The sequence below is a fragment of the Oncorhynchus gorbuscha genome, linkage group LG10 (genome assembly GCF_021184085.1).
Source record: "Oncorhynchus gorbuscha isolate QuinsamMale2020 ecotype Even-year linkage group LG10, OgorEven_v1.0, whole genome shotgun sequence".
Lineage (NCBI taxonomy): Eukaryota > Metazoa > Chordata > Actinopteri > Salmoniformes > Salmonidae > Oncorhynchus > Oncorhynchus gorbuscha.
In genome coordinates this window covers 15,225,964-15,245,921 of record NC_060182.1, presented here as the reverse complement: position 1 = coordinate 15,245,921, position 19,958 = coordinate 15,225,964, and the positions used below count along the sequence as shown (strand labels likewise).

General features: G+C 45.9%; 1 protein-coding gene across 1 annotated transcript in view; it reads right to left on the bottom strand.

Annotated features, from left to right (window-relative positions):
• Positions 1 to 19,958, bottom strand: part of LOC124045589 (NUAK family SNF1-like kinase 1) — a 53,259-nt gene that overhangs the window by 30,974 nt on the left and 2,327 nt on the right. The window lies entirely within an intron of this gene.

The following is a 19,958-nucleotide window of genomic DNA, read 5'->3' as shown; positions in this document are numbered from 1 at the left end:
GAACACAGTGTCACTGGGTAACGTTGGCAACCTCTTTTCTTCTGGTCTATAGAGTAGTCTTTCTTCTGTCTGGTTTATAGAGTAGTCTTTCTTCTGTCTGGTCTATAGAGTAGTCTTTCTTCTGTCTGGTTTATAGAGTAGTCTTTCTTCTGTCTGGTTTATAGAGTAGTCTTTCTTCTGTCTGGTTTATAGAGTAGTCTTTCTTCTGTCTGGTTTATAGAGTAGTCTTTCTTCTGTCTGGTTTATAGAGTAGTCTTTCTTCTGTCTGGTTTATAGAGTAGTCTTTCTTCTGTCTGGTTTATAGAGTAGTCTTTCTTCTATTTGGTTTATATAGTCTTTCTTCTGTCTGGTTTATAGAGTAGTCTTCTGTCTGGTTTATAGAGTAGTCTTTCTTCTGTCTGGTTTATAGAGTAGTCTTTCTTCTGTCTGGTTTATAGAGTAGTCTTTCTTCTGTCTGGTTTATAGAGTAGTCTTTCTTCTGTCTGGTTTATAGAGTAGTCTTTCTTCTGTCTGGTTTATAGAGTAGTCTTTCTTCTGTCTGGTTTATAGAGTAGTCTTTCTTCTGTCTGGTTTATAGAGTAGTCTTTCTTCTGTCTGGTTTATAGAGTAGTCTTTCTTCTGTCTGGTTTATAGAGTAGTCTTTCTATCTGGTTTTTAGCATAGGCTAAAAATCACATACTGTGAGCTAGTGATGGGTGAAAAAAAAATTGAGTTACATATTGGGATATTATTTTTGACAATATTGCAATATTATTTTTGCGCTAGTTGGCTACACATGCACCAAAACTCCAGTATGTTTCCTTCATAGCTTGTTATTCATCTTATTTTTAAACAGAGAGCCAATTTGTTTTCAGCACTTATTTCAAGGACTAATCAAAACTCATTTTCTCATGGCTCTCTTGTCCCTCTGCAACAGACATATAGAGAGCAATTTGTTTGAAACAGCGAATTGCAATAAAATCACAGTATCGAATCTCAATACATATAGCATCGTGAGAATCTCAATACATATAGCATCGTGAGAATCGCAATACATATTGTATCGGCACCTAAGTATCGTGATAATATCGTATCTTGAGCTCCCTGGAAATTCCCAGCCTTACCATGATCCAGGTGTAACCATGGTGATACTTTGTTTGTCCCTGTTGTTCGTCTGTCCAGGGTTTGGTCCCAGCAACAAGAGATTCCTCACTAGTTAAATCCCCGGCCAACACTTCATTCATTCACTCTTCCTTATCTCGCTCAAACTTAATTTGCCTCGTTAAGGAAGACAGGCAAACACTGACAAACACACAATTCACAAGTTTGCAAACACAGAAGTAAAGTCCCTGGGTAGAGGTGATACTTGGGGTTTAGGGGTGAAGGGTGACTGCAGGCAGAGGCTGCAATGTTCACACACTGTTCACTTAATCTCACACACACACACACACTCAACCCCCAAACCCCCTGGCACACACACACACACACACACACACACACACACACACACACACACACACACCACAACACAACCCCAACCCCCTGGCACACACTCAACCCGCAAACCCCCTGGCACACACACACTCAACCCCCAAAACCCCTGGCACACACACACACTCAACCATCAAAACCCCTGGCACACACACACACACTCAACCCCCAAAACCCCTGGCACACACACACACACTCAACCCCCAAAACCCCTGGCACACACACACACACACACACACTCAACCCCAAAACCCCTGGCACACACACACACTCAACCCCCAAAACCCCTGGCACACACACACACTCAACCATCAAAACCCCTGGCACACGCACACACTCAACCATCAAAACCCCTGGCACACACACACACTCAACCATCAAAACCCTTGGCAAACACACACACTCAACCCCAAAACCCCTGGCACACACAGACTCAACCCCCAACCCCTGGCACACACACACTCAACCCCAAACCCCTGGCACACACACACGCAACCCCAAACCCCTGGCACACACACACTCAACCCCCAAACCCCTGGCACACACACACTCAACCCCCAAACCCCCTGGCACACACACACTCAACCCCCAAACCCCTGGCACACACACACACCCCTGAAATTTTTTTTTGTGAAGCTTCAACCTGATACGTAAGAGTTATTCAACCCTGTGGCATTATATCAACCACTAGCACTCTCTCGCTCTCTGAGGGCCACTGTTCTTCCAGTTGGGTCACAGTTCTAGAATTCTCAGCTGCCGGAAAGAACTCTGGGACATCAGAAGATGGTATTCACACGCTCTCTGGGCCAACACAGTTACAAAACACACACATATCCACACACACTCCAGGGACTCTCTGACTTAGATACTCATGCTTGCTTGATCAGCCACCAGAGATCCATGTCTTGTAAACTGTGTGGACGTGCCAACAGGGTAATGTCCCACTAGAGAGAACAGTGATGTAACCACACCTCGGAGTTTCCCTACAGACTCCACGTCTCATCTGATCATGTATGTATGTATGTATGTATGTATGTATGTATGTATGTATGTATGTATGTATGTATGTATGTATGTATGTATGTATGTATGTATGTGTGTGTGTGTGTGTGTGTGTGTGTGTGTGTGTGTGTGTGTGTGTGTGTGTGTGTGTGTGTGTGTGTGTGTGTGTGTGTGTGTGTGTGTGTGTGTGTGTGTGTGTGTGTGTGTGTGTGTGTGTGAGAGAGAGAGAGAATGCATGTGTGTGAGCGCATGCCTGTGTTCATTGAACTATTAGTCAAAGTATCTGAATGACCTCTAAAAATATGTGGATCATTTCAATCATTTGTTTGTGTAAAATACTAAAGGCTGATCCGGGAGGACCATGAATAACAGGTATTACTAGATAGATCCATGTGCCAGAGTATATGGTTCAGCCCCCACAGCTCTGTCGGGTATGGAACGCCTTGAGTCTTTGAGTGTCAAGAAATATACACGTCTATTAACACTATCTGACATGTAAAATAAGCTTGACCCGAATATGACTGTACGTCACATAATAATTTAACACGCTCATACATTTTTACATAGTTATTACACATTGATGACACTATAACTCGTATTCCATGTCACAACGATTCACCCATACGTATGCTATGATGCTGGTAAAAAGGTTTTTGTCTGGTGCCCGTGCCGCTGCCAGAGGAGCACAGACACACCTCCCCAAGCTCTGGACAGTGCTGGTCGTTAAAAAGCTAGCTAGCTGATGGATGCACACAATGTTCTTCCCCAAAAACATAGCAAAACGACATAGCTCGGTAGTTAGCCAGCTAGGTTAAGTGTCGTCATCTATAATACCCATATATTTATAAGACAGTTTTTATTTGATTAATGGTGGTCGATGTGGGTCCGACCATAGCTAGCCACAATAAGGATTAGCCACAATAGTGGAATTTGAGGTTTGCCTTCAAAATGAAAGTCATGCAAATAATACATAGAGTGAAATCATGCCATACTGGAACAACAGATCATGCGAAACGAGGTTGGAATGTTCTTATATAAAATCAACAAAAGACAATACTTTGTTAATTTCACAAAGATCTGTTGAAATCACATTGAATGTATTAGACTTTAGAATTTCATTGGGGACATACTTATTTCACTGTACAGCCTTACCTATAGATTGTGGATCAATGACATGGGGTATCAGTCTACTCAGTGACAGCCAGAGAACATTAGCGTCGTTGCTCTTATTGCGGGACTCTGAAACAACTGAATTGAGCCACATTTATTGTACCAGTCAACCTACTATGTGAATTGAACACTATTCCAGAGGAAAAGCTGTACAAAGTGGATGTTTTGGAGCCTGATAACTCTTGAGGAGGACTTGGGGGAAAAAAGCACTTGGGTACTGAGTAGGCTGATATCCCATTTCATTGATCCCCAATCTTTAGGTAAGGCTGTACAGTGCAATATGAACGTCAATATGCACAATAGGGTGACTGGGGAGGTGATTTCCCACAGTCTAAGTCCCGCAATAGGAGCTACGACGCTAATATTTCCGCAAACTCTTCACAGTTGTGTTCTCTGGGTGTCACCGAGTAGACTGATACCCCATTTCATTGGTCCACATTCCAACACTCCAACCATGTTTAACATTATCAAGTCAAAATATGGCACGATTTCACCAATTGTAACCTTCTGCATCACTTTCAAAGAGGGACTTTTCTTTTAAAAAGGCAAACCGCAAAATCCACTATTGTGGCTAATCCTTATTGTGGCTAACTTCACTACACATATGCTATGGCTTGACCTGACCAGGTTAAGTCAGATGAAGCTAGCTGGCTGCTTATAATGTTGGTTTTGTTGAAGCACCTTTGGCAGTGATTACAGCCTCAAGTCTTCTTGGGTATGATGCTACAAGCTTGGCACACCTGTATTTGGGGAGTTTCTCCCATTCTTCTCTGCAGATTCTCTCAAGCTCTGTAAGGTTGGATGGAGAGCGTCGCTGCATAGCTATTTTCAGGTCTCCCCAGAGATGTTTGATTGGGTTCAAGTCCGGGCTCTAGCTGGGCCACTCAAGGACACCCAGAGACTTGTTGTCCTCGTTGTCCTGTTGGAAGGTGAACCTTCACCCCAGTCTGAGGTCCTGAGCGCTCTGTAGCAGGTTTTCATCAAGGAGCTTTGTGCTTTGATCCGTTCATCTTTGCCTCGATCCTGACTAGTCTCTTGGTAACTGCCGCTGAAAAACATCCCCACAGCATGATGCTGTCAGCACCATGATTTACTGTAGGGATGGTGCCAGGTTTCCTCCAGACATGAAGCTTGGCATTCAGGGCAAAGAGTTCAATCTTGATTTCATCAGGCAGATGAATCTTCTTTTCATGGTATGAGAGTACTTTAGGTGCCTTTTGGCAAACTCCAAGCGGACTGTCATGTGCCTTTTACTGAGGAGTGGCTTCCGTCTGGCCACTCTACCATAAAGGCCTGATTGGTGGTGCTGCAGAGATGGTTGTCCTTCTTGAAGGTCCTCCCATCTCCACAGAGGAACTCTGGAGCTCTGACAGAGTTACCATCGGCTTCTTGGTCATCTCCCTGAACATGGCCCTTCTCCCCCGATGGCTCAGTTTGGCCAGGCGGCCAGCTCTAGGAAGTCTTGGTGGTTCCAAACATCTTCCCTTTAAGAATGATGGAGGCCACTCTGTTCTTGGGGATCTTCAATGCTGCAGACATTTTTTGGTACCCTTCCTCAGATCTGTGCCTCGACACAATCCTGTCTCGGAGCTCTACGGACAATTCCTTTGACCTCTGACATGCACTGTCAACTGTGAGACCTTATATAGACAGATGTGTGCCTTTCCAAATCATGTCCAATCAATTTAATTTACCACAGGTGGACTCCAATCAAGTTGTAGAAACATCAAGATGATCAATGGAAACAGGATGCATCTGAGCTCAATTTCGAGTCTCGTCGCTATGGGTCTCAATAATTACGTAAATACGTTTTTTAGTTTTTATAAATTAGCAACAATTCTGAAAAACTGTTTTCGCTTTGTCATCATGGGGTATTGTGTGTATATTGACAAGGATTTACATTTTATTTAATCCATTTTAGAATAAGACTGTAACGTAACAAAATGTGGAAAAAGTCCATGGGTCTGAATACTTTCCAAATGCCCTGTAAAAGGTAAATATGTATAGGAGTGAGGTGATCAGGATATAGGAGAAACAGAGTAGCAGCAGCATAGGCTATATGATGATTGTAAGTGAGTGGCTGTGCGTGTGTATAGAGTCAATATGAATGTATGTGCATATTATGTGTGTGTGTTGGAGTGTCAGTGTGCATGAGTGTGTATGGCCCTGTGAGTGTCCTCGACCCTTTGTATTACAACCCTGTTGATGTGGAAGGGGTTCATCGTCGCCGGTGATCAGACCTACCACTGTCGTGTCGTCAGCACACTTGGCGATGTTGTTGGTATTGTCCATCACCACGCAGTCGTGGGTGAACAAGGAGTACAGAAGGGGACTAAGCACACATCCCTGTTGGGCCCCCGTATTGAGGGTCAGCATGGCGGTCAGCCCGTCAGGAAGTCCAGGATCCAGTTGCAAAGAGAGGTGTTCAGTCCCAGGGTTCTAAACTTGTTGATGAGCTTGGAGGAGACAATGGTGTTCAATGTGGAGCTGTAGTGAATGAACAGCATTCTCACATTGGTATTCCTCTTATCTAGGTGGGTGAGGGCAGTGTGGAGTGCAATTGAGATTGAGTCGTCTATGGATCTGTTGGGGCGGTATGCAAGTTTGAGTGGGTCTAGGATGTCTGGGATGATGAAGTTGATGTGTGCCATAAACAGCTTCTCAAAGCACTTCATGATTACAGATGTGAGTGCTACAGGCGGGTAGTTATTGTGGCATGAAGCCTTAGAGTTATTGGGGACAGGAATGATGGTGGTCATTACAGACTGGGACAAGGAGAAAATTACCATGAATATGCCTGTCAGCTGTTCTGTGCATACTCTGAGAACGAGCCCTGGAATACCGTCGGGCCCAGCGGCCTGCCAGGTGTTGAGCTTATTAAAGACCTTACTCATGTCGGTCTCGGAGAGCGAGATCACCCAGTCCTCTGGGTCGGTGGCAGCCCTCAAACCCAGCACGATGTTGTTACTGTTCAGGCGTGCATAAAATGCATTGAGCTCGTCTGGTAGGGAGGCATCGTTTGGAAGATCACGGAATCCTTTGCATTCCGTAATGGACTGTAGCCCCTGCCACATACGGTGGGCGTCAAAGCCTTTGTAATATGATTCCACCTTACTCCTAGATTGTCCTTTTGCTCGTTTGATGAATCTGCGGAGGTCATAGCGGGACTTCTTGTACTTGTTCCTGTCCTCAGCCATAGCCCACATGATCTTGAAAATCAAATCAACACTAGAACCACCTGACCTTTCAGCCTATAAATACCAGCTAGAGAATGTTGAGAATGTTGCCGGGTGTCACATTTAGCATACCCTTCAGATGCATATCAACCTGCAAGGTGCACAAACAAACACCAAGCCTTGACAAATATTGCATAAACAATTGTAAAGCATGAATTGCATGAAGAAATATTAGTGGAAATATACCCATGTAAAAATATAACAAAAAAACATTTGTTTATATAGAGTAAAGGACATGTTTTGTATAATTCTACAAAGTCTACGAAGTAGGCCAAAAGCCAATTTCCAACACTTCCAGTCAAATGAGACATCAACATTCTAACAGTGTAATAAATCCATTTCATATTTCCTATGTGAAGAATAATAATTTGGTTGTGTTTATAAAAGTCGGAAGTAACATTAGAAAACTAAAAAACAATTATTTCAAAGAACATGAAAGCATGTTCATTCGTTTATGTTACTCTAGGCCAGTGGTTCCCAAACTTTTCATAGTCCCCCTCTTTTGCACCAGGGTCAAATGTTGTTTTTTGCCATCATTGTAAGCCTGCCACACACACACACACAATATGATACATTTATTAAACATAAGAATGAGAGCGAGTTTGTCACAACCCGGCTCGTGGGAAGTGAAAAAGAGCTCTTATAGGACCTGGGTACAGATAATAATCCATTTTGCTCTTTATTTTACAATCTTACATATAAAACCTAATTTGTTCATTGAAAATTGTGAAAAACTTACCACAGGTTAATGAGAAGGGTGTGCTTGAAAGGATGCACATAACTCTGCAATGTTGGGTTGTATTGGAGAGTGTCTCCTTAAAGACTCCATAGTGCTTAATCTGTAGGTGCTACAAAGCAGAAATTGCCATATGAAGCTTTACCACTTGTTCTGCAATATGAAGAGTTTGATTTTAAAATGTATTTTTTTTAGAGTTTATTGAAAATATAAAATTTTTGATTTGGCAAATGTTTCAATATATTCTGGAACATGATATGCTCTACAGGCATATCAACGTTCCAGAGTGGGATCTCTGCTAGTTTTAAAGTTATGGTCCATTTTATACAGAGAAATTGGCGTAGTTGGCAATGTCACCAATCACAGCCCTCCTTTTACTTGTATCCTGCATATCACCAACAGAAGGCGACCATTTTGAATATATTTTCACGTTCACTTTTGGTAATGCTTACAAATTGGATCATGACTCTAGGAGTAGCAGAGATCCCATCTGGAAGTTTGATATGCCTGTAGAGTATATCATGTTCAAATATATATATTTTTTAAATGCCAAATCAAAAATGTCTTAATGTTTTATTTTTCTATATTAATAAATTAATGTAAATATGTGATTGAAACCAAATTACTACTCATATTACAGAGCAAGCAATAAAACTTCATGACATTAGTGTTTGCTTGGTAGCACCTACAGATGAAACACTATGGTGTGGGTGAAGTACAGCTCCCGCTCAGCCCAGTCAAAACTGTTCGCTGCTCTGGCCCCCCAATGGTGGAACAAACTCCCTCACGACGCCAGGACAGCGGAGTCAATCACCACCTTCCGGAGACACCTGAAACCCCACCTCTTTAAGGAATACCTAGGATAGGATAAGTAATCCCTCTCACACCCCCCCCCCTTTAAGATTTAGATGCACTATTGTAAAGTGACAGTTCCACTCGATGTCAGAAGGTGACTGCACCAATTTGTAAGTCGCTCTGGATAAGAGCGTCTGCTAAATGACTTAAATGTAAATGTAAATGTCTCAGTCTTAAATCATTTTCCACACACAGTCTGTGCCTGTATTTAGTTTCATGCAAGTGAGGGCCGAGAATCCACTCTCACATACACTACCGTTGAAAAGTTTGGGGTAACTTAGAAATAATTGTTTTTGAAAGCACCTTTTTTGTCTATTAAAATAACATCAAAGTGATCAGAAATGCAGTGTAGACATTGTTAATGTTGTAAATGACTATTGTAGCTGGAAACAGTTGATTTTTAATGGAATATCTACATAGGCGTACAGAGGCCCATTATCAGCAACCAATACTCCTGTGTTCCAATGGCACGTTGTGTTAGCTAATCCAAGTTTATCATTTTAAAAGACGAATTGATCATTATAAAACCCTTTTGCAATTATGTTAGCACAGCTGAAAACTGTTGTGCTAATTAAAGAAGCAATAAAACTGGCCTTCTTTAGACTAGTTTGAGTATCTGGAGCATCAGCATTTGTGGGTTCGATTACAGGCTCAAAATGGCCAGAAACAAAGACCTTTCTTCCGAAATTCGTCAGTCTATTGTTATTCTGAGAAATTAAGGCTATTCCATATGAGAAATTTCCAAGAAACTGAAGATCTCGTACAACGCTGTGTACTACTCCCTTCACAGAACAGCGCAAACTGGCGCTAACCAGAATAGAAAGAGGAGTGGGCGGCCCTGGTGCATAACTGAGCAAGAGGACAAGTACATTAGTGTCTAGTTTGAGAAACAGACGCCTCAAAAGTCCTCAACTGGCAGCTTCATTAAATAGTACCCTCAAAACACCGGTCTCAACGTCAACAGTGAAGAGGCGACTCCGGGATGATGGCGTTCTAGGGATAATGAATCCAGTTGTTTGTGTCATCTGTTTAGGGAAAGTACCTGCATAATTGCGCACCCAACTCACTCAGGTGCTTCGCTATATCACATTTGACATTGTCCGTAAGCTTGAGTTTATTTTACACACAAAAAAAATCATACAATGATGGAAAGACCTGTGTGTTGTCCTTGTTAATGCAGACAGAGAAGAGCTTCAAATTCTTAAATCATAGCCTCAATTTTGTCCTGCACATTGAATATAGTTGTGGAGAGACCCTGTAATCCTAAATTCAGGTCATTCAGGCGAGAAAAAACATCACCCAGATAGGCCAGTCGTTTGAAAAACTCGTCATCATGCAAGCAGTCAGACAAGTGAAAATGATGATCAGTAAAGAAAACTTTAAGCTCGTCTCTCAATTCTAAACCATGTTTAAATTATTTTGCTCCTTGATAACTAGCACACTTCTGTATGTTGTAAAAGCATTACATGGTTGCTGCCAATATACATTTGGATACTGCTTTAAAGCAGCACCAACTTAGCCACACAGTACTTTTAGTAGATTCCCTACAAAGATCAATACATTTTAATGTTGTTGAATTCCATTTCAATGCCTGGAATCCGTGAGGGCCCTAATTATCATATTTGGACCCGAATGAGGCTCTCCACTCTACAAGCTCTCACAGTCTCACATCAGAATTAGATGTTCATCCATGTTTCTCAAATGTCAAATTTCAAAGTCTATCAGAGGCATATGCTTATGCCCATCCGCCATCCCCATCCACAATGCCTTAGAAAAATCAAAACCTACTTGAAGGTAACAGCGCTCACTGTTGCCCCCCTAGGATCATGTCACCTCCACCTTACCTGCCACCCTAGACCTACTTCAGTTTGCATACCGCCCCAACAAGTCCACAGACGATGCAATCGCCATCACAATGCCCTATCCCATCTGGACAAGAGGAATACCTACGTAAGAATGCTGCTCATTGATTACAGCTCAGCAATCAACACGATAGTACCCTCCAAGCTCATCATTAAGCTTGAGGCCCTGGGTCTCAACCCCGCTCTGCGCAACTGGGTCCTTGACTTCCTGACTGGCCGCCCCCAGGTGGTGAAGGTAGGAAACAATATCTCCACTTCGCTGATTCTCAACACTGGGGCCCCACAAGGGTGCGTGCTCAGCCCCCTCCTGTACTCCCTGTTCACCAATGACTGCGTGGCCATGCACGCCGCCAACTCAATTATCAAGTTTACAGACAACAGTAGTGAGCTTGATTACCAACAACGACAAGAGGGCACTCTGAGTGTGGTGTCAGGAAAACAACCTCTCACTCAACGTCAACAAAAAAGGAGATGATCGTGGACTTCAGGAAACAGCAGAGAGAGTACCCCCCCTATCCACATCGACGGGACAGTAGAGGAGAAGGTGGAAAGTTAAGTTCATAGAAAACATAATTTAGTAATATAACAAAATATCATAATAAAGATTGTGTCCTAAACTTGGCACTCCGGTACCACTTTCCATGCGGTAGTAGAGAGAATGTATACAGAGAAGACAGTCGGCCCGAGAATTGAACCCTGTGGTAACCCCATAGAGATTGCCAGAAATCCGGAAAACAGGCCCTCCGATTTGACACACTGAACTCTGTCTGAAAAGTAGTTGGTGAACCAAGCAAGGCCATCATTTGAGAAACCAAGGTTGTTGAGTCTGCCAATAAGAATATGGTGATTGACAGAGTCGAAAGCCTTGGCCAGGTCGATGAATACAGCTGCATAGTATTGTCGCTTATCGATGGCGGTTATTATATCGTTTAGGACCTTGAGCGTGGCTGAGGTGTACCCATCACCAGCTCGGAAACCAGATTGCATAGCAGAGAAGGTACGGTGGGATTTGAAATGGTCTTGGCTTTCGAAGACCTTCGAAGACCTTAGAAAGGCAGGGTAGGATAGATATAGGTCTGTAGCAGTTTGGGTCTAGAGGCAGGGCAGGGCAGGGTAGGATAGATATAGGTCTGTAGCAGTTTGGGTCTAGAGGCAGGGCAGGGCAGGGTAGGATAGATACAGGTCTGTAACAGTTTGGGTCTAGAGGCAGGGCAGGGCAGGGCAGGGTAGGATAGATATAGGTCTGTAACAGTTTGGGTCTAGAGGCAGGGCAGGGCAGGGTAGGATAGATATAGGTCTGTAGCAGTTTGGGTCTAGAGGCAGGGCAGGGCAGGGCAGGGTAGGATAGATATAGGTCTGTAGCAGTTTGGGTCTAGAGTGTCTCCCCCTTTGAGGAGGGAGATGACTGCGGCAGATTTCCAATCTTTGAGGATCTCAGACGATACGAAAGAGAGGTTGAACAAGCTAGTAATAGGGGTTGCAACAATTTTGGATGATAATTTTAGAAAGAGAGGGTCCAGATTGTCAGATTTGTAGGGGTCCAGATATTGCTAGTGTTCACTATTGAACGTTTACTTTTGTATATCACTTTTCCTAAAATAAATAAGCTCAGCGAGTAGATTGGTGAGCCCTTCTTTTGCTCTGGACAGCTCGCGTGTGGAAAACACTGCTATAAGAACGCATTACGACTCTGTTTTTACTTGTAAATCATCCTTTCCATCCATACATACATACCTAGTGGGGGAGAAGGGGCAGAGGGGGGTGAAGGATGGTGGGGTTGAAGGGGGCAGTGGGCAGAGGAGGGGGGTGAACCACAACCTCAATGGGACAGAGAACACAGGACCCACCAACCCAACAGACCCCCCCCCCAAATCCCTCCTGACAATCCCCCAATTACACTAACAGTCCGTATGAAGCCAAACGGAGCTGCTGCTCATGTTGGTGTCTGTACTGATGGCGCAAAAGCCATGACCAGGAGACATAGTGCAGTGGTAACGCGCGTGCCAGCAGTTGCACCCAACGCCACTTGGGTACACTGCAGCATCCACTGAGAGGCTCTTGCTGCCAAAGGAAAGCCTGACAGCTTCAAAGACATTTTGGACACTACAGTGAAAATGGTTAACTTTGTTAAAGCAAGGCCACTGAACTCTCCTGTATTTTCTGCACTATGCAATGATATGGGCAGCGACCATGTAACGCTTTTACAACATACAGAAGTGCGCTAGTTATCAAGGAGAAAAGTATTGACACATTTTTTTAAATTGAGAGACGAGCTTAAAGTTCTTTACAGACCATCATTTTCACTTGTCTGACTGCTTGCAAGATGGCGAGTTTCTCATACGACTGGCCTATCTGGGTGATGTTTTTAAATCACCAGAAGGATCTGAATCAAGGACTCTCTGCAACTATATTCAATGTGTGGGACAAAATTGAGGCTATGATTAAGAAGTTGGAGCTCTTCTCTGTCTGCATTAACAAGGACAACACACAGGTCTTTGCATTAACAAGGACAACACACAGGTCTTTGCATTAACAAGGACAACACACAGGTCTTTCCATCATTGTATGATTTTTTGTGTGCAAATGAACTCAAGCTTACAGACAATGTCAAATGCAATATAGCGAAGCACCTGAGTGAGTTGTGTGCACAATTACACAGGTACTTTCCCTAAACAGATGACACAAATAACTGGATTCATTATCCCTTTCATGCCCTGCTTTCAGTCCACTTACCGTGGATTTACCAATTTAATCAGAAGCCACTGCCAGATTTCTAGATTGGGCTGCGCTCACAGTATCCTGCCTTGGCAAATCGCACTGTTAAAACACTGATGCCCTTTGCAACCACGTACCTATGTGAGAGTGGATTCTCGGCCTTTACTAGCATGAAAATTAAATACAGGCACAGTCTGTGTGTGGAAAATGATTTAAGAACGAGACTCTCTCCAATACAACCCAACATTGCAGAGTTACGTGCATCCTTTCAAGCACACCCTTCTCATTAACCTGTGGTGAGTTATTCACAATTTTTGATGGACAAATAAGGTTTTATATGTAAGATGGTTAAATAAAGAGCAAAATGATTGTTAATATTGGTTATTTTACTGCTGCTCTTTAATTACTTGTTACTTTTATTTCTTATTCTTTCCGTATTTAAAAAGAAACTGCATTGTTGGTTAGGGGCTCGTAAGTAAGCATTACACTGTAAGGTCTACACTGGTTGTATTCGGCACGAGACTTATACAATTTGTGAGGTCTGGCGTCCGCTCACCAACCAAGAATCCACTAAATGGGACAAACACCAAATTGAAACTGCATGCAGGATTCTGCAAAAATATCCTCCATGAACAATGTAAAACACCAAATAATGCATGAAGAGCAGAATTAGGCCAATACCCGCTAATAATCAAAAGGAAGTGATTCCCAAACCTTCCATAACAAAGCCATCGCCTATAGAGAGATGAACCTGGAGAAGAGTCCCCTGAGCAAGCTGTTCCTGGGGCTCTGTTCAAACACAAAAAGACCTCAGAGTCCCAGGACAGCAACACAATTAGACCCAACCAAATCAGGAGAAAACAAAAAGATAATGACTTGACACATTGGAAAGAATTAACAAAAAAAAAATGGAGCAAACTAGAATGCTATTTGGCCCTAAACAGAGAGTCCACAGTGGCAGAATACCTGACCACTGTGACTGACCCAAACCTAAGGAAAGCTTTGTCTATGTACTCAGTGAGCATAGCCTTGCTATTGAGAAAGGTCGCCGTAGGCAGACCTGGCTCTCAAGAGAACATAGGCTGTGCACACTACACACAAAATTAGGTGGAAACTGAGCTGCACTTCCTAACCTCCTGCCAAATGTATGACCATATTAGCGACACATATTTCCCTCAGATTACACAGATCCACAAAGAATTCAAAAACAAACCCAATTTTGATAAACTCCCATATCTACTGGGTGAAATGCCAGTGTGCCATCACAGCAGCAAGATTTGTGACCTGTTGCCACAAGAAAAGGGCAACCAGTGAAGAACAAACATCATTGTAAATACAACCCATATTTATGTTTATTTATGTATTATTTATTTACAACTTTAACTATTTGCGCATCGTTACAACACTGTATACAGTTGAAATCGGAAGTTTAAATACACTTCGGTTGGAGTCATTAAAACTCGTTTTTCAACCACTCCACAAATGTCTTGTTAACAAACTATAGTTTTGGCAAGTTGGTTAGGACATCTACTTTGTGCATGACACAACTAATGTTTCCAACAATTGTTTACAGACAGATTATTTCACTTAATCACAATTCCAGTGGGTCAGAAGTTTGCATACAGTAAGTTGACTCTGCATTTAAACAGCTTGGAAAATTCCAGAAAATGATGTTATGGCTTTAGAAGCTTCTGATAGGCTAATTGACATCATTTGAGTCAATTGGAGGTGTACCTGTGGATGTATTCCAAGGCCTATTTTCAAACTGAGTGCCTCTTTGCTTGACATCATGGGAAAATCTAAGTATAAACACCATGGGACCAAGCAGCCGTCATACCGCTCAGGAAGGAGACGCGTTCTGTCTCCTAGAGATGAAAGTACTGTGGCGTGTAAAGTAAAAATCAATCCCAGAACAGCAAAGGACCATGTCAAGATGCTGGAGGAAACAGGTACAAAAGTATCTATATCCAGAGTAAAACAAGTCCTATATCGACATAAAATGAAAGACCGCTCAGCAAGGAAGAAACCACTGCTCCAAAACCGCCATAAAAAAGCCAGACTTCGGTTTGCAACTGCACATGGGGACAAAGATCATACTTTTTGGATAAATGTCCTCTGGTCTGATGAAACAAAAATAGAACTGGCCATAATGACCATCACTATATTTGGAGGAAAAGGGGGAGGCTTGCAAGCCATAGAACACCATCCCAACCGTGAAGCACGGGGGTGGCAGCATCATGTTGTGGGGGTGCTTTGCTGCAGGAGGGACTGGTGCACTTCACAAAATGGATGGCATCATGAGGCGGGGAAATTATGTGGATATATTGAAGCAACATCTCAAGACATCAGTCAGGAAGTTAAAGCTTGGTCGCAAATGGGTCTTCCAAATGAACAATGACCCCAAGCATACTTCCAAAGTTGTGGCAAAATGACTTAAGGACAACAAAGTCAAGGTATTGGAGTGGCCATCACAAAGCCCTGACCTCAATCCTATAAAAACTGTGTGGGCAGAACTGAAAAAGTATGTGTGCAAGCAAGGAGGCCTACAAACCTGACTCAGTTAAACCAGCTCTGTCAGGAGGAATGGACTAAAATTCACCCAACTTATTGTGGGAAGCTTGTGGAAGGCTTTAAACAATTTAAAGGCAATGCTATCAAACACTAATTGTGTGTATGTAAACTTCTGACCCACTGGGAATGTGATGAAAGAAATAAAAGCTTAAATAAATAACTCTACTATTATTCTGCCATTTCACATTCTTAAAATAAAGTGGTGATCCTAACTGACCTAAGACTTTGTACTAGGAGTAAATGTCAGGAATTGTCAGGAATTGTCAGGAATTGTGAAAAACTGAGTTTAAATGTATTTGGCTTAGGTGTATGTAAACTTCTGACTTCAACAGTATATACGTAAAGACATTTCAAAAGTAATTTATTATTTTGGAACTTCTGTAAGTGTAACGTTTACTGTTTATTTCACTTTTGTTTATTATCTACTTCATTTGCTTTGGCAATGTCAATATGTGTTTCCCATGACAATAAAGCCCTTGAATTGAAATGGTGGGGGAGAAGGGGGTAGTGGAGACTACGTGAGGAAAGCAGGGAGGGCTAGCATTTGATGAAAGGGCTTAGAGGTTGAGGGGGTAAAAGGGGTGTGAGAGGGGGCAGTGGAGAGCATGAGGGGGGGGGCACAGGGTTAACAGAAAGAGAACTGAGAGCAGGAGGGAGTGGGGAAGAGGGAGGCACAGGGTTAACAGAAGGAGAACTGAGAGCAGGAGGGAGTGGGGAAGAGGGAGGCACAGGGTTAACAGAAGGAGAACTGAGAGCAGGAGGGAGTGGGGAAGAGGGAGGCACAGGGTTAACATAAGGAGAACAGAGCAGGAGGGAGTGGGGAAGAGGGAGGCACAGGGTTAACAGAAGGAGAACAGAGCAGGAGGGAGTGGGGAAGAGGGAGGCACAGGGTTAACAGAAGGAGAACTGAGAGCAGGAGGGAGTGGGGAAGAGGGAGGCACAGGGTTAACAGAAGGAGAACAGAGCAGGAGGGAGTGGGGAAGAGGGAGGCACAGGGTTAACAGAAAGAGAACTGAGAGCAGGAGGGAGTGGGGAAGAGGGAGGCACAGGGTTAACAGAAGGAGAACTGAGAGCAGGAGGGAGTGGGGAAGAGGGAGGCACAGGGTTAACAGAAAGAGAACTGAGAGCAGGAGGGAGTGGGGAAGAGGGAGGCACAGGGTTAACAGAAGGAAATGAGAGCAGGAGGGAGTGGGGAAGAGGGAGGCACAGGGTTAACAGAAGGAGAACAGAGCAGGAGGGAGTGGGGAAGAGGGAGGCACAGGGTTAACAGAAAGAGAACTGAGAGCAGGAGGGAGTGGGGAAGAGGGAGGCACAGGGTTAACAGAAGGAGAACTGAGAGCAGGAGGGAGTGGGGAAGAGGGAGGCACAGGGTTAACAGAAAGAGAACTGAGAGCAGGAGGGAGTGGGGAAGAGGGAGGCACAGGGTTAACAGAAGGAAATGAGAGCAGGAGGGAGTGGGGAAGAGGGAGGCACAGGGTTAACAGAAGGAGAACAGAGCAGGAGGGAGTGGGGAAGAGGGAGGCACAGGGTTAACATAAGGAGAACTGAGAGCAGGAGGGAGTGGGGAAGAGGGAGGCACAGGGTTAACAGAAAGAACAGAGCAGGAGGGAGTGGGGAAGAGGGAGGCACAGGGTTAACAGAAAGAACTGAGAGCAGGAGGGAGTGTGGAAGAGGGAGGCACAGGGTTAACAGAAAGAGAACTGAGAGCAGGAGGGAGTGTGGAAGAGGGAGGCACAGGGTTAACATAAAGAACTGACAGCAGGAGGGAGTGGGGAAGAGGGAGGCACAGGGTTAACAGAAGGAGAACAGAGCAGGAGGGAGTGGGGAAGAGGGAGGCACAGGGTTAACAGAAAGAGAACTGAGAGCAGGAGGGAGTGGGGAAGAGGGAGGCACAGGGTTAACAGAAAGAGAACTGAGAGCAGGAGGGAGTGGGGAAGAGGGAGGCACAGGGTTAACAGAAGGAGAACTGAGAGCAGGAGGGAGTGGGGAAGAGGGAGGCACAGGGTTAACAGAAAGAGAACTGAGAGCAGGAGGGAGTGGGGAAGAGGGAGGCACAGGGTTAACAGAAAGAAATGAGAGCAGGAGGGAGTGGGGAAGAGGGAGGCACAGGGTTAACAGAAGGAGAACAGAGCAGGAGGGAGTGGGGAAGAGGGAGGCACAGGGTTAACAGAAGGAGAACAGAGCAGGAGGGAGTGGGGAAGAGGGAGGCACAGGGTTAACAGAAAGAACTGAGAGCAGGAGGGAGTGGGGAAGAGGGAGGCACAGGGTTAACAGAAGGAGAACTGAGAGCAGGAGGGGGGGGTGTCACTTCAGGCTTTCCTGGGGAAAAGCCTGGCATTCCACTGCCCCCTCCTGCCTTCCTCTGGGGCATTAAGACCTGACCAGCAGAGCAGAGAAGGAGGGAAGGACACTGCTCTCTTCTAGACACCTACGGGAACACACAGCATTCCTGAAAGGACAATGACTAGGGTGTGTGCTGAAACGAGAGAAAGAGTATGAGAGAGAGAGCGAGAGAGAAAGTGGGACACAGAAGAGAAAGAGATGGAGTCATGAGTCTAAACATATGTAGTACAAATATAGAATTAGTGTACTTGCTGGGTGGCAGAGCCTTATCTAACATAAGAGGGAGTTCAACTGCCCTCCTATAATATGTCCAATAATGCAGTTTGCACACATTCAGTCAGGGAAAGTGACCTACAAAGCTTACTGTACTGACATACCCCAGACTCTCTCTCTCCATCCCTCTCCCCCTCCCAGCCTCTCTCCCTCCCAGCCTCTCTCCCTCCCAGCCTCCATCCCTCCATCCCCCTCCCAGACTCTCTCTCTCCATCCCTCTCTCCCTCCCAGCCTCTCTCCCTCCCAGCCTCTCTCCCTCCCAGCCTCTCTCCCTCCATCCCCCTCCCAGCCTCTCTCTCTCCATCCCCCTCCCAGCCTCTCTCTCTCCCTCCATCCCCCTCCCAGCCTCTCTCTCTCCCTCCATCCCCCTCCCAGCCTCTCTCTCTCCGTCCCCCTCCATCCCTCTCCCCTCCCAGCCTCTCCCTCCATCCCTCTCCCCCTCACAGACTCTCTCCCTCCATCCCTCTCCCAGCCTCTACCCCTATCCCTCTCCCCCTCCCAGCCTTTCTCCCTCCATCCCTCTCCCCCTCCCAGACTCTCTCCCTCCATCCCTCTCCCAGCCTCTACCCCTATCCCTCTCCCACACTCTCTCCCTCCATCCCTCTCCCCTCACCACACTCTCTCCCTCCATCCCTCTCCCCCCAGCCTCTCTCCCTCTCCCCCTCCCAGCCCCGCTCCCAGCCCCTCTCCCTCTCCCCCTCCCAGCCCCTCTCCCTCTCCCCCTCCCAGCCTCTCTCCCCCTCCCAGCCTCTCTCCCTCTCCCCCTCCCAGCCTCTCTCCCTCTCCCCCTCCCAGCCTCTCTCCCTCTCCCCTCCCAGCCACTCTCCCTCCATCCCTCTCCCCCTCCCAGCCCCTCTCCCTCCATCCCTCCCAGCCCCTCTCCCCCTCCCAGCCCCTCTCCCTCCATCCCTCTCCCCCTCCCAGCCCCTCTCCCTCCATCCCTCTCCCCGTCCCAGCCCCTCTCCCTCCATCCCTCTCCCCCTCCCAGCCCCTCTCCCTCCATCCCTCCCAGCCCCTCTCCCTCCATCCCTCCCAGCCCCTCTCCCTCCATCCCTCTCCCCCTCCATCCCTCTCCCCCTCTCCCTCCATCCCTCCCAGCCCCTCTCCCTCCATCCCTCTCCCCCTCCATCCCTCTCCCCCTCCCAGCCTCTCTCCCTCCATCCCTCCCAACCCCTCTCCCTCCATCCCTCTCCCCTCCCAGCCCCTCTCCCTCCATCCCTCCCAGCCCCTCTCCCTCCATCCCTCCCAGCCCCTCTCCCTCCATCCCTCTCCCCCTCCATCCCTCTCCCCTCCCAGCCTCTCTCCCTCCATCCCTCCCAACCCCTCTCCCTCCATCCCTCTCCCCCTCCCAGCCCCTCTCCCTCCATCCCTCCCAGCCCCTCTCCCTCCATCCCTCCCAGCCCCTCTCCCTCCATCCCTCCCAGCCCCTCTCCCTCCATCCCTCCCAGCCCCTCTCCCTCCATCCCTCTCCCCCTCCCAGCCTCTCTCCCTCCATCCCCCTCCCAGCCCCTCTCCCCCTCCCAGACTCGTCTCCATTAGCAGGCCGTCTGTAAGGATGCCAAAATGTTCCGACCCTAATCTGGAGTCAATGCCCCGGCCCTCTATATTCCTTCCTTCTCTCCTTTTCCATAGACCCCCTCCACATCTTCCCCCTCCCCACCACATCTGTCCTTCTTCACTCAGACAACAGCTCCCGATCCTGTTTCTAAAAATATGGTCAATTTG